This window comes from Limulus polyphemus, unplaced genomic scaffold (genome assembly GCF_000517525.1).
Source record: "Limulus polyphemus unplaced genomic scaffold, Limulus_polyphemus-2.1.2 Scaffold1925, whole genome shotgun sequence".
Taxonomy (NCBI): Eukaryota; Metazoa; Arthropoda; class Merostomata; order Xiphosura; family Limulidae; genus Limulus; species Limulus polyphemus.
The window spans coordinates 50439-65479 of record NW_013667535.1 but is presented as its reverse complement, the minus strand read 5'-3'; the positions used below and the strand labels follow the sequence as shown (position 1 = coordinate 65479).

Genomic DNA, 15041 nt, shown 5'->3' with positions numbered 1-15041 from the left:
TTTATAAATGTACAGGTGCTGACTGGTGATTTTGGTGAAGATGCAGAGTGCCATGCTGCTAAATTATTGGAGGTAGTGATTCTTCAGTGTAAGGGTCAAATAGATCAGGTATTTTTATGACACTTTAATATTTTCTATAGTTCATAGTTTTTAGCATAAGAAAGAGAAACAGATCTTTCCCCTCCTTATGGTCTTAAATATGATGTTTTAAAGAAATATATGAATATGCTTGCTTGTATGTTATGTATGTATAAAGTTGAAAAACTGTATTTAAGATTCTGTAGATATTGATCAATGATATCTATATACACATTTTCAATATAATAAAAACAATTTTTAATCTCTTCAAAATGAAATTCCTAATTGTATATATATCTGTAGTTTGATGTAATTTGGAGCTTTGTCTTTTCCTTTGGTTGAGGTTGGGCATTGCACCACATTCTACAAATGCAAGCACATTTATTTGTTGACTAGTACCTATTTGTTTAAATTCTGATGTTGTACCAATGAAACTTAGTCCTTTTCCTTTCACAAAGTATTAAATGTGCCATGTATCGATTCATGCTTAAACTGATTCAAGCCATAAATTGTGTGGGAGATTGGCCAATGCCATAACTTCATGGAAAGAAATTTGAAGCAATGGTCCTCAAAGGTTGCATTATGCTAACAGTGATTGGATAAAAACATTGATACCAGGAGAGTTTCTTTATTTTGTCTAATCGAGTGGGAATATGCATTGGACCTTGACGGATAGCGACACAGTTATGGGCTGTTAATTTGACCTTTTTTACCTCACAAATTCCACTCATTAACTTAGTTCATTTAAAAGGTGAAATATGAAATTCTTTATAATGTTAAAGATATTTTACATTGTCATTTAACATCTAAATGTAACTGAAAGATAATCAGTAACATTCAGCTTTCAGTCTGCCTAACGTTATGTATCAAAGCATCATGCATATTTAAACGTTATCGCACATTGTATAAATAAATAATTGCAGATTGATCATAGTAATGAATTATGACTTTTGGTTATGGTTTGCAATATTGTTATTGTATTATGTTTAGTATGTTTTTTATGGATTTTGCAGCTTACTGTTGTAAAAAAAAAACTTGAAAGTTGTGACATATTCTTTCACAAATTATGAGGGTACGTAAAATTTTTTACTTCCATGAAAGAAGGAGCAAAGTATAATCTGATACTATCTTCATACTTCTGTTTTGTTGTGCCACAAGTAGTATTTATTTCAATAAATGTTTTGCTTGATAAATAGCAGTAACATTTTAATTTCACACATTTTGAAAAGTAACTGAACCTTTTTAAACACCTGCACTTAAACTCAAACTAGTCAATTGTAAAATTTTTGGAAATGTATGGGGACACTTTTTTAAATAAAAGAAGTCAGTTGCATTAAACCTTGAGTAGCAGCTGTTAGATGTTTCAAGTGATCCAATTTTAAGTGGTAAAACTTCTGAAGCTTCCAGGGGCCTAGGCAGTTTTCTGGATTCCCTTCTGCTTCTGCTGGTTTCTCGAAATTTTCACTCAGACCACTCTTGTACCTTAAAACCACAAGTTTGGATTATTTTTTATTAGTTGTTGTTAGTGTATATGTATCCATAAGATGAACTTTATCAATAAAGTTTACAATGTTTGTAATTTTTGGTTTAAAAAGTAAAAAATTTATCATATAGGAATGTTCTGGGAACTTTATTGTTATAACACATTGTATTAGAAGACCAGTCTCTCAGAGAGGATACATAGAAACCATGAAGTTTCCTGTTTGGTGATTAAAAACATTAAAAAACAGCTGATTAGTTCAGCAGTTGATATGCTATATTCTATATTTTAGTTCAACATTACAAACCTATTAAACTAGTATTCAAATAGTGAAAAAAAATTTAAATATTAAAAATCTTATTTTTTAGTGCATTCCTTCTTTTTTGGAGCTGGTTGTTAACAGACTTCTAAGGGAAATCAAAACACCAGAACTCAGAACAATGGGTTTGCAGGTAATCTGCTGTTTTGAAATAATATGTTATAGGGATTTAAATTCATAGTACATGTAATATTATTTTTAATTTGGTCATCAGGTCATTTATTCTATGTGTTTCTTTTTTTGTCACTTTCTTGATTGTATTTTAGTGATGGACAATTTTTTCAAAGTGTCAACTAAAATATTACAAAAAACTATCAAAGTGATTATTGAATAGATAATTACTTTAACACAAAGGGAAAATTGTTAAGGGTTCATAGTAAATCCAAGCTGATAAAGATAAGTAAGAAAAATACTGTGGATTATGCTATTTTCAGTACATAGTTCTCACACTTCATGTTTGACCAACCAAGCTGTGAAACTAACTATTCAGAAAGATAAATTTAACTATGATAGATGTTTTCTTTTTCGGAATAAGCAGTTGGAGTTTGTATTTCCATTTGAGAAATAATTTTGGCATGAAATTATTTGTTTTCTTATTCCTTTTTTTTGTTAACAAATCTACAAGTAAAATTCAAAAATGTGGTAGTGGAAATGACCACCAGCTTCCTTGTGTCATATTTTTTTTTTTATATATGTAATCAACATTGTATTCTCTAAAAGTGTGCTGAAAAGTTTACTAATGTGCTTTATTTTATCAAGCAAATATAAAAATTTGTGAAAATATAATCTATTTTAAATAAAACCTATAAAGTTCAATTTTAAACTTGAATACTCAGGGTTGTTCATGATCTTCGGTAACAATTTATATATGCAGTCATCTAGTTCTTGGCCTGAAGGTATTTGGGCTAAGAGACTTGACTATTTTGTTGGATTTTAGATGAAGTATTGTGGCTTGCATGTGCATATGTGTCTTAAAATTAACCCCTTCTAGGAGTGTTACACTACATGACTTACCAAAGCAAATTTATCCTATTTCATAATTATAAAACATGCAAGAAACTAAATTTTAGTGTTTCAAATAAGCAGATATCAGTAGGAAAAACGTTTCCATAAATGGCTACCACTGGTAGTGAAGAAAGTTAAAGAATTTATTACTTGAAGTAAACCTTCTTTAGAACTGAACAAGATAACTTATATGGAGATTTAGGTACACAAAGCAACACAAGAGCTAGGATCGTAGGCTTCTCCTAAAGTACATAGCCATGTGGAAGGCCAACTGCTGAGATATACAAGCAGCATGTGACAAATTAAAGAATGTAATCACATTGGATAAAGCATACGTCTACAAAGGTTTGGGCAATTTATTATTGTCTTGGTAGTGAATAAAATTTTTTAAAATTGTACAGAGTATATCACAAATTTTACCCAGGGGATTTGTAATGGTTACAGCTTACAGCAATAATGGTAAGTTAAACATCCTGAGGATTTAGAATAATGCACAGGGGAGCTCTACACACTGTCTGGCAAAGCTGTTGACAACTCTATATCATGAAGAAATACCATCTTTTCAACCAGTCACTTGTACATGTGGAAAGCACATTAAGAAGCGAGGCACAAAATTGACCTCAACATATTGTAAAAAGACTGAATACAATGGAAAATGCTTTACAGTGTAATAGTCCATAACCAAAACCATCACTCCATCACTGATGGAGAAAAGAGCTGCAAGACTTAGACATTGATTCATATATAATTACCACAGACTGTGAACAACCCTCTGTATGTTTTATTTTATAATCAGGTATATTAGTACTGTTTGATACCAGGTAGCTGTTAGAAATATGAGAAGTCATATTTTTAAGAAAACTTGATATTCTTTTAATTAGAAAAACATTTGTACCTAACATTTTTTGCCTTTTATCTTCTCTGAAACAAAGGTAATGGTATTATATTTTGAAAACTACTTGTGGTAAACATAAAGGTGTGATTAAGTTTTGAAAATTACTTGAGGTAAATATAAAGGTGTGATTAAGTTTTGAAAATTACTTGAGGTAAACATAAAGGTGTGTTTAAGTTTTAAAACTACTTGTAATAAACATAAGTGTGTTTAAATGTTTTTAAATCCATGTAGTGTGAGGTTTTGTTTATTTTTTCATAGGTTGTGATTTCAGCTCTGTACTACAACCCTTCTTTACTCATTGAAACTTTAGAAAAGATTAAAGTGCCAAACACAGAAAAATCTATTACTGCTCACTTTATTGAACAATGGCTACATGATATAAAATTCTTCATGGGGTAAGCATTAAGTGATGATGTGAGAATTATTGTGATTTAACAAGTAGACCTTACCAAAAAATTCAAGCTCAAATTAAAAAGCTAATCAAAACAACAACAAAAAAGGATTTATAGTATTATTAATTGTAATCTTTTTCTTTAGAGTATTATATTAGAATATATACTTTTACTTGTAAATGATAAGTAAAAATCTCTAGAAATTTTTATCATTAGAAAGATAATGTAAAATCTCAGTTTTTTTACTCTGTAACATTTGAAATTGTGATAAAACATTTAAACAAATTGTTAGGGAAAATCTGCCACGATGATGGGTAAAAAATGCTGGTTTTAAAATAATGAAAATGCCATTATATGTATATATGTGTGTAAGAACACATGTTCATTAGTGAACTCATGTCCAACCATTTTACCTTTCAGTTTACACGACCGTAAGCTGTGTGTACTTGGATTGTGCACTTTAATGAATTTGTCGAGTCAGTGCCTACCCATTTTAAACCAATATGCTTCTCATTTGGTTCCATCTGTGCTTCATTTGTTTGATGGTCTAAAAAAGGCATATACAGGTAAGTGTTCTGTCAAAATGTTTTTAACGTTTAAAGTTTATATTTATTCAGTTTTTTCCTCCGAAAGTATTTAATTAATTATGATGTAACATTAGTACTCCTTTTCATGCTTTATTTGAAGCTTTATAATAACTATCTGAATATTTTAAGCTCATGGTTTTTACTCTTTCTCTGATATTCTAATTATAACAATGTTGAAACTATTTGTCTAGTTCGTGCAGAAGAAAAGGAATATGATGAAGATGATGATGATAATGATCCAGGTTTGGTATTGTTGATTGTTAGAAATTATGCTTAGAAATATTGGGAAAAAATTGCTTTTACAATTGTATTTTATAGATGTTGATTATCAGTACCTTTTTAAAATATATTTTTTCCCATAACTGTTTTATTTTTGAGATATGTGTTTCTCTATGCCTCAATTTGTATTGTTGTTATTCAAACCAATATGTACTTAAAATAATTTAAGTAAACATATTTTCAAAACACATGCCCTGTTTCTTTCAGTATATAACCCTTTTTATATATATATTTTGTAAAACTTCATTTGATCGACTTTTTTGTTATTTTTTTTGTTACATCACAGTATATACGTGTATTTGCTTATTATATTGCAATATTTTTATACTTAAAATCATAGTCGTATTTTTTGTTAAATATTTAAAGGTCAAAGCTAGATCTAACTATTATAATTTTATAATTTCCAGCTATATACAACTACTCATTAAGAGAGAAGCTAAAAGATTGATTGAAAAATATCTCTTAGAATAAGCCAAAATTGTGCTGGAGATGTTGTTTCTGTAAGCTAAACTTTATTTAATAGTAAGAAAGAAAAGTTTTAGGATTTTAAAGGGCTTAACATATTTTTTCATGATGTATTTTATACTTGTTTGATAAAAATATTTACTGGTCTATAATTAAAGATGTGTTAGAAAGTGATGAAGATGATATTGAGGATAAAGGGATAGAACATCTGCAAAAACTGGCACGAATAGCAAAAGCCAATTCTCCTTTTCTCATTACATCGGCAACAATAGAAGATGATGATGATGATGATGAAGATGGAGAGGAAACTGCCTTAGAAAGCTACACCACTGTCTTTGATGATGAGAGTAATCCAGTAGATGAATATGTAGTCTTTAAAGAAGTCATGCTTAGTAAGTTAAGCTACAAGTTTGCTTCATTTTAAAAAGTTCCAGATTCATTGGTAGAACCATTTGACAATAAGTTGTTTGTTCAGAATACACATGGAATCAATGTGTTACAATTTAAATTTGTTGTTACATTTGATATCAAAAGGACTGGCTGAGGTGCAGAACTTGTACTATCACAAATATTGAAATTGATATTTTTTGAGACCTAATTATAGTTACGTTTTGATATAAAAAATACTTTGCAAATTTCCATTTTACAAAATTAATTAGTTGAAACAATGCCTAATTTTTCATTTTAAGAGTCTAGCAGTGTCCTAAATTAAAACTTTAAAACACATCCACTACAGTTTCAATTCTACAAAAATATAAAGATGAATATTTTTTTCGAAATGTATTGTGATATTTACTAAGCTTTTGCAGGCATTTTTATGGCCATCTTCCTTGTTGACAAAAACAATAAGAGTTTATTATTTTTATATGTTATTTGAAAATATTTTTTCATTTATTACTTTGTGCCATAAACATTTATTTTAAAAAAACTGTTAGCATTTTTTCCTAAGCCCAACATAAAAGCCTAATTAGTAAGTATGATATCACAAGAAAGAACTTCTCTGTAGAACTTAATAAGCCAGATTTGGGGAGTGTTCACTAAAATTCACAAAGTTAGAAAATTCTCAATGTTTTACATGAACGGATTAAGTGTAAAACAAGTTTTTTTCTTAATAATGAAGAGATGATATTATTATTATTATTATAAACTAAAATCCTATGAAGTTCAATGGGGTACTTGCTACAAGTTATCCATGAATAATGGTTAATTTCATATTTAGCTTTGCTTAGTTAATGTAAGCAGTGTGTTGAGAAAGTTTTTTTTATAAAAGTACAATATATACATATATATATTGTGTTTAAAAATTACTACACGAATTGGGAATAGAAATTGTACTATTTATAGGTTTAATTTTTTCAAAAACAAGAGTTTTAACCATTTAAAAGTGTTACTTTTATTTGACTGAATATTTACGAAATATTTTTTTTTTTTTATTATAAAGTGAAACAAGTACTGTGAATGTAACTTGTAACTTTCCTGACACTATCTCCAGATTTAGAACATGTGGATCCCCAGTGGTATGCCACTTTGACAGCTGATCTTAGCACCGAACAACGGAAAGCCTTACAGGATGTGTTTACCCTTGCAGAACAAAGAAAAGCCATAGCAGGTAATTTTCTTTTCTTTGGTATAAGCATTTTAACTATCAAATTAGTCATTTATTTACATATTTTTCACTACCAGTACAGTCCACATATTGATTAATGGTATGTTTTTTTACCTATTGGAACACTCAGTTTAAAAAATTGCCCAAAAACTTTACCCGTGTAAAATATAGGAAAACCCAGCAGTAATTAGTGAGATTAATTGGAGTACTGATGGCATTTTTCTTTAAAAACTTCATATGACTCATATTATTAGGAATCCTGTAACTAACAGAGCTACTCACCTGTAAGAAATTTGGTGCATAGCTTAGAAAAATGTACTTAAAAATCTAATGTGGGCTATATGGACCTTATTAATAATCTTAGGATTAAATTTTTCTACAGTTTGATTTTGTTACACAAATATTTTATATTGGAATAATTTGTACAGTTTTTTCTGGTTGCTTATTGTAAAAGTTTTATTGTTCTTACACAGTAATCAGTGAATATCTTATTATAAAGTAATGAAAAATTGTATTTTTGAAATTTATTTCTATATACAATGAAATTAAGTTACTACCCATGATGATATCATGCTGATTCTCTGGATTTTGTATCCCTTTGTTCTTTAATCACTGTTATGTTCCTACTTTTCTAAAAATTAGAAAATCGTATGTGATTAATTTATATGTGGAACAACTTTTCTAACCCTTCATTTATCCAAAAAAAGAAAGTTAAAAAAATGATGCTGGGGACAGACCTAGTAGTTAGCATGCCAGGTTCCACAGCAGATCTCAGATTCAAGTCACAAAATATTGCTCAAATTACTTCATACTTTAAATTGTAAGGGCATTCTGAGACAGTCAATCCCACTGTACAGTTAACAGTAACCGCTTGTTAGGTGACATGTACTACTAACTGGTTGCCCTCCTTTTGGTGAATAGCTCTAAATTAGGGATAGTTATGCGTGAAACCATAAGTTCGTTTAGCTCACATAAGGCATAATATGCAGTTCAGATTGAAAATACAAAATATTTTAGCCACTATAATGAGACTTGTGTAGTTGAATGTTTACACTTATTACTCATTTTCTGCAAAAAATGTGTATAAATTTTACATCATAGCTAAGAGCAAGTAATATGAAACAAAATGGGGTAGCTCTAGAACTAATTGGAGATAATGGAAGAGTGTATTCAGTACAATGGGGGCTCCGTCATTCATGAAGGGAGGAGTCTTTGAATCATGTAGTGTAGTGTGAGTATTTTATGTTAGTTCAAAGTACTGTCTCGAAAAGAAATGTCTGTCTGAAAACTAAATATCAACCATACCAAGAACTATCAATCTAAAATAGCAGGGATTACTAAACAAAAGAATTTAAGCATAACCAAATGTGAAAATACAAATAAATATTTAAAACTGTTGTAAGCAAAAAAGAAGTTAGTGATCAGCATTTTGATAATAAACAACAACAAGAGAACTTAAAAGAAACTCATAAAATGCATTAGTATAAAGAAGTAAGAGCAGACAAACCAAAGGAACTTAAGAAGCTTCCTGGTTAGCAGAAATCAATAGATGAACACTGTTGTTGAACAAAAAAAAATGTATAAATACACACACATATACCGGATGATTCAGAAGTCCTTTCACAGGCAAATAATTCAGAAATAGAGAGATGTGGGAAAATGATTATTAGTGGTATGGTACTGTGGTCATGTAAGGTCATGTCCTTTAGATATATTATTAATATGCATCAAACACCCAAAATGTCAACGGCAGAGGTGTAGACAATAACATATGAAACATTTAAAAAAATTGGTCCTTGAGAACAAGTTATAAGCATAAATGCACTCCTTCTGTGCATGCAGAGTTTTCATTTATCACTGAAATCCAACCGTAGCAAAGTTGTAAAGTCAAACTTTTGCATAAGCAGGTCATTGCACCTTTTCAGGACACAAAAAGGTTAAAAAATATTGAAATAAAAGCACCCTACATAAAGTAGCATGCAATCAGTTTGCTGCAGCTGCTCCTAAATTGTCTGAGTAATAGCAGACTATTTGGAAGAAGAAAAGTTTAACACATCTCTACTATATTGGAAAGTGTAACCAGAATACCAGGCTACTACCAGATTGTATGTCAAATGGTTTTCAGATGTGTGTGTTAGTGCCTGTGTACTACTGGCTCATTTATGTGTAAATGTTATATGCAGATCAAGAACAGCAACTAATATTAATAATGAAACTGCCATATTGGTATTTGTTACATTAGACTACAGCTATGGACTGTTTGCTGCTATTTCATAATACTGTTAGGATGTTTACCTCAACTTTAACAGTTGTGGTTGTGGAGTGATTTTGGTTTTAAAAAAGTTTTATTTGTTATTGTCTACACATTTCTGTTGAACGATGCATATTAATAAACTTTCTGAAGGAAATGGCAGAAAGTAGTGGAAGAAGAGAAAATCAAACAAAGAAAAAGTTGAGATAGTGTGAAGATATGTGACCACCCAAGATGATGTGATGTTTCTCTTGTCCACAAGTGGCACTGTTTCCTTCAATTGTTTGAAGAACTGTAACATGAATATTATGAAATTTGATAAAGAAATTAAACAATTCGGGCTTTTTAATGCTATTAGCTTTGATGCAACACAAATGTCCTGTAAGTATTTTTCTGATATCTAGTATAGTTGGTACTTGTTGGTCCTCGGATAACATTTTTAGAAACAATCTAATTACACATTAGACAACAGGATCTATAGCAAAGACAATTACCAACATCATTGAAGCCTGGTAATCTCAACATGCTGTGAATCAAGTTTGTTCCCAAGCTGTAAATGATCAAAAGTTAGTTAATACAAGATGGAGTACATTATATTAAAATAATCTTGAATAAGCAATTCAGTAAGTTATATGATAACCAGAGTTGATATAAAATCAGCTGGAACAGGATATATGAGAACTACATTCTGGCATTATTAGGCATTTTTCAGCTGGTATGATGCCATCAAAAACTGATTGCTTTTGGGAAGGATATGCAACAGCCCTTTCTGACAAAATAGTCATACACTTGGGTCATAAAGATATGATTAGATCAGGGATTTAGAATTTCCAAGATAGGGATATCTCTTTTACTTAACGGCATTGGAAAACAAAGGAATATCGATCAACTTGAGAAACCAGGACCATCCAAAAAGAGACCTGCAACAAGTCATAATGCAGCTATGGTAATCAAAGTGTCATCTCTCAACATTTGAGAACCCACAAACACAAAGATTAGTGGCCAAAGCCATTCACATGCCCCAGGCAACAGTATGCAACATATATAGTCAAGAAGGATGTTGATCTAGAAACATTTAACCAGTATATACCATATAAAGCTATATTTTACAAATCATAATATGCAGACCCATGTACTACTGCTCCATTAGACTTTCAAAGAGAAGCTGGGAAACACTCATTTTTGTACACTTGATGGATTATGGAAAGCCAACAGGGAGGAGTTGAGTGATTTGGCCATGACACCATTTTGTAATGGGAATCATTCTATAGTGCTTTTTTTTTTCAAGATTCAAATATGTCAGATACAATATGAAAAGATGTGGCAACATGGACTTTAATGAAATAGTGAGGTGGCTCCAAACATCATTTTAATATAACATACTTAACTCTATATATTTATAGAGTCCAGTTGCCAGAACCTGGTTTTGGTTTGAACCTTGTTTTGGTATTAATGATTCTTGATGGTTTTTACATAATTTGAGGATGCTGATTAAGAAACCAGAGGGTGCAACCTTGGCATCATTGAGGGTCTTGAGGTACTCAAAATGTCAATATCTCAGCTTCTAAAAGCAATAAAGTAGCAATTTCAATGTCTAGATCTAGTTTAGAGATGTCTGAAAACTTGGCTTTGACATTAAAAGTGCAATAGTATCTATAGTATTAGTTAAATGTATCAAAATTCAACAAAATATATGAGTTGTGGTATTTCACATTCTTATCTAACCACACAAAATCAAATATTTGGCCACTGTAACATGCTCTTTCTAAAAAAAAGTTATTTTAAAATTAAAAAACATCTCCAGCAAAGTTGATACTGTGAATACTTACCTCTCCTTCAAAAGTTTGAATTATTCATCCATGTTTTTGCACTTATTAACAGAATTCTCAGAACTCAACAAAAAATTGAATTAGTAAACAAAACTTTAGAAAATTACACAGAAAAGTTACTTGAAACTCAAATAAAAACAAAACATGTTCAATTATGCTCATTGCACATGCATTTTCTTTAAAATATGAAAATCTAACATATTTTTATTAACATAAAAATACTATGAAAATTGGCTTTTAAAAAATCATTTTGATGTTACAGCATTAAATGAAATTTATGATTTAAACGTTTTTCAGAGGGAAAAGTTCTTGTTACATTTTAACAACACATACACATAGAAATTAACATGCTTCCATAAATAGCATGCTTATTAGACATTAAACTAGTATGCATAATTGTTTTTTTTTGTGTGTGTATTTGTTTTTCTTTTCTTTTTCTTTATATTCATAGGCACAGACATCTGTGTTCCAAAATGACATTATTCTGCTTGTAGAACATGTTAAAATTTGAAAATATATAGAGTTCTGGTAATTCAAGCCATGGTATAAAATTAAGGATTACCAAATTCATATTGGAAAAGTTATTTACAAAATTTCTTTGTCAATAACATTTTCTATATTTGGACCTTCAAGGACAAATTTGTAACCAATCTAATGACCATATCTTTGATAGAGCTATGTAGAGCTGATAATGAGATAAAATGGCCCAGCTAAGCTTAACAAGAAGGGCAAACATCCATTTTCCCAAATTACTGTATGTAAGACAATTAGAAAAATGGTGCTTTAACTACTAAAATGACTACCGAGGTTTTCTTGAACTTGTATGTCTTACATTTAACTGTAGGATGAAGAGTTGTATGGATGCCTTTGTCTGAATTTAACTAAGTCACAGAACATAAACACATGTTCATTCATATAATATAGTAAGCATAATGCATATGCAGTGATAAACTCTACTCATGCATGCACTATTAAAAAATATATATATTTTTGCATGTATTATTACTCTGGCCAAAACCAATCAACATTCATAGCCATAATTTTCCATTTTATATTGTAGGCCAATAAATACCTTAAAGCTATCCTATATTTCAAGAAAACTATCAATACAACAAAAAATTTCTATATAATAAGAACCATCATGCCCATCTGGTAAACCATAAAACAGAAATTACTAATGGATGTGTGATACAGAGGGAAGATGTGAGAACAAGTCAGAGGAGGTCGGTTTTGTTATGGTGGAACAGTGGTGAGCATTTGCAGTTAGGAGGATGATTTATTACAGTCCTATCTGATGTAAATGATGTCTTTGTTCTTCTAACATGGTTCTACATAAGAAACAATCTCACACGCATGCTAATGAATACACAGTGGACAGATGTGAACAATAGGGCAACTGCAAAGAAACACTCCCAGATAGCTTTACTATTTGTGGCAGCCACACTCTCTCTGGATGTGACACAACAGCATTTATGGTTGCTGGGCCAACAGCCAATAGATGTCTGATATCTACTACGAGGTGTGGCTGAAGAAGATATCTGAGAAGATTGTCATCCTCAATTCAAAGTTAAAATCGCTGCCACAAACATCAGAGACATCTGCGGGACAGGTGAAATGTGCTCATTTTCGGACATGCATTTGGAAAGCAGCTCTTAAAGGAAATCCTCCTGATCTTGATCCAACTGAATATAGTTGGCTATGGGATGAATTCTCAAATGTTCTTGTTGTAGTGAAAATGCCATCAGGAAGGTCCTGCAGCTGATTTGCTGTGGATGTGGCACAGAGAAACCATGCTCAACAGCTGGATGTGTACATGCAACAAAGCAACTATCTTATATTGCAATGTCACATTGATAAGTGTATGATGATGAGATTGAAAGTGAAGAAGTCATTGAAATGTAGCTGTGTCTGACATCATGTTGTGAATGCTGTAAATGTAACAATTTTAATGTCTTTACATTTAAATTGTGTTATTGATTTTGCTAGGTTAAGCACCCATTCTTGGTGAATTTTAACTTTAAATAGGCATTGTGTAGTATTTTATTGTTTATAATATCTGTTGACCAATATGACAACCATCATTTTGTTGATCTTAAAATGGTTTTGTGGTGTACCATATTGGTATTGTTTCTTATTAAATGGAAAATTCTTCTTCTGTGGATTGTTTTCTTGAATTATAGAATAATATTGAGGTATTTATTGCCTACATTATAACATGGAAAATTGTTGCTATGAATGTTGACTAGTGTTGTCCAGAATAACAAACTGTGTGAAAATGTAAACTTCTTTTTTATAGCCCATACACAAGTATAGTTTATCACTGTATATGCATACAATATTATTTTGAATTAACATTCAGCTTATCTTTTGTTGCTTGGTCAGATTCAGTAGTCATTTTTCAATTTTAAATAATATTACACATTCTATCACTTTTAGAATGCTATTTTTTAGTTCTGGAAGTTATCTTTAATATCTTCAAATCCTCAAGGATGCCAAGATGGCACCTTTCAGATTCATAATCGGCACTCTCAAGTTATTTAAAAAACATAACACATATGCCAAAACAAGGTTCAGCCTCCTACTGCTGGATCACTACGTCCAGAGTAATGAGATATTTTATAGTAATTGTTTCTGATAATACAAGCAATCTGTTGAGAAAGGTGACTAAGAATTAATGGTGATTGTGTTTACACTTAGCTTTTCATGTGGGAAGACAAATATCGGTTCTTTGGATGTATTTGGATCTGGATAATGTAGTCAGGGTATTCTCAGTTTGTGAAAAAATAAGATAATTGATCATTATTATCCAATTTCATAAGCATGAAATGGAGTTTTTAGAGTACTTGAGAACTGTAAAGAAGATAACTGAGTTTGTTTGTTTTTGTGGTAATTGAAGTAGTGATGTATCACATGAAGTTGTATTCTTGAATCTGTTCCAAAAGGGTAGTGAGAAAGTAAAGCTTAGGATGAAAGTTTTGTACATGGTTGATGAACTAACCCTGAAGATGTCATCAGTGTTACAATAATAAAAGTTCTTGTTGAAGTTCTGTCTGTTGGTTCTAATTATGCAATTTCTTTGACATTTTTTTTAAATATAACTTAGCTAATTAAGTTTTTTTCAATATATCTTTGCTGTTTTCATACAAATGTTTCATATTATAATCTCTGAAAGACAAAGTAAATGTATTAGAAATACTTTATTATAGCATTGATTAAAAACATTAAACAACTTTGAATGTGGAAACTTCATACACATAATTATCTGAAGACTTATCTTGATATACCTTTAACATTGAATTTAAAAGCAGAGGTTTTAGTGATATCTATAATACTCCTCTAGAACAATGCAAATCCATCCAAAAAAATAGAACAGGTGGACTGTGGGGTCTTTAGCTCCACCAAAGTGGTCTGCTGACAAAAATGTTTGAGAACCACTGCTCTAGAAGATATTAGGTCGTCAAGAAATTAATGTCGCCTGTTTTTAGATGAAAAAATCCAAACAACATGTATATCTAAACAAAACATTTATTAAATGAAATAGTCTCCATTTTTATCAGTGATGCTTTTCCATCTTACAATCAGGTTGTTAATGCCCTGATTAAAGAAATCACTTGGCTTTGAAGCAAAAAACATGTCAATGTCCACATTTGCATCAGTTTTTCCATTAAGATGGTGTTGCAACAAACAAAAAAGATGGTAATCTGATGGTGCCATATCTGGAGAATATGTTCCATCAACTGTGCCACATGTGGACATGCATTGTCGTGGAGAAGAACACCTTTCTGATTGACGAGTGAAGGGCTTGACTTAAATGTTCCAGTTGCTGACTATAGATCTCTGCACTTCACAGTGGAT

General features: G+C 30.8%; 1 pseudogene; it reads left to right on the top strand.

The window, feature by feature from the left end:
- Positions 1–15041, top strand: part of LOC106465382 — a 54295-nt pseudogene that overhangs the window by 36814 nt on the left and 2440 nt on the right.